Raw genomic sequence first — 1584 nt, 5'->3', positions numbered from 1 at the left:
ACAGGCTGGATAGAAAGAAAACTTGCTGGTGCGTACTGATTATTAAAAAGTTAACAAGGAAGTTCTATAATACAGTGGCATATTGAGATGTTCCAAGTGTCCTATGCAATATCCAAGATGCTTTTGAAACACATTCACTTTTATTATTTTTTTTTTTTTTTTTTTTTAGAATTTTTTTTTAAATCAATTACAAAAAGCCTAGAAATTGATCGTCTGAAAAGACCAGTTCCAATGGAATTTAAATTAATAGGTATATATGTTCTACATACATACCACTTGCAGCATATACGGTTACATCAGTGACCAATCTACTCCAAGTCACTGTTGGTCTTCATAGCAAACTGGCCTGGTTGACACTATCAAACCATAAAGCCATTAATTACCTTGTAATAGGCTTTACATTTTTTTTAACTAACAAAAAATAAGTCTGTACCTGCAAGTAAAAGGAGTAACTACAAAAGAAAGTTAAATAAACCCGGTTTTTAGTTTTGATACTGGTGAAGTATTCTGCCTAGTATGGCTCATATACATAAGTCTGGTTTTACTTACAAGTATATAGGACATCTAGCTTGTGAGGTCATTCATTTTAAATAACAGCTACATCCAATAAACTGTTTAACAGACATTACATTTTATCTTATAAATCTAAATATTTATATACTCCATGTTTTTTTTTCTTAAATGGCATATTAATGTACAGAAAATATAGTCAATAATGCAATTTCTGAAAGGTAAGAATGCATTATATTCTTAGCTTGAACTTGACTGCAGTAAAATACAAAAAAAAATTACATATATATATAAAATAATTTTCTATCGCTAAAAAGCAAGTATACCTGCTTGCAGGTAGCACATGACATACAAATGAAAAAAAAACAAAACATAAAAATGAAGCATGAAAATGCTTTTTGTTATTTCTTTAGTAAAGTAAATATATAGATATGTTAAATTATGAGAAATTGTTTTTGGGACTTTGGGGAATTACCAATATTCCACTTGACTCTAACAGGCAATATTTTTACTAGCCCATGATCCATGCCTAAAAGTATGAAAAAAAGCATTTACAATGGAAGACATTGGTATTTTATGTATCAAAAAATATTTAGCACAGGACGCTTGTGTTAAATTGACTAACCTACTGATTTCACATGCAAACATATCATGTGAAAAGAAAAATTAGCCTTTAGTTATTAGAAAAATTATAAGTTGGGCTGCAAAATTAATTCTTTACCTTTCGCCATATATGACTATTTCAGAATTACACTGGATACAAAATTTAATATTACATTTGCATGGGCTATCTACATATGTAATGTAATCAGGTGCAAAAAGAAATACATTTAGCCACATCAGTTTAAAACTAACAAAGCTAAATTGGAATAAGGCCCCAATTTAGATTTTATCCAGCTTCATGACACATTTGTCTAATTTTCCAAGGACAATGGCAGATGATAAAAAAACATTTTCACACTGTAATTGTGTATTTTCATATTTTACAGCATGAACAAAAAGTCTTTTCTTATGATGGCAATTACAAAGCAAAATTTGTATTATTTCATATTTAGTGTCCAATAAACTATTAAT

This window comes from Pyxicephalus adspersus, chromosome 5, assembly GCF_032062135.1.
Source record: "Pyxicephalus adspersus chromosome 5, UCB_Pads_2.0, whole genome shotgun sequence".
In the NCBI taxonomy this organism is placed as follows: domain Eukaryota; kingdom Metazoa; phylum Chordata; class Amphibia; order Anura; family Pyxicephalidae; genus Pyxicephalus; species Pyxicephalus adspersus.
The sequence above is the reverse complement of the archived record's forward strand: the minus strand, read 5'-3'. Positions refer to the sequence as shown.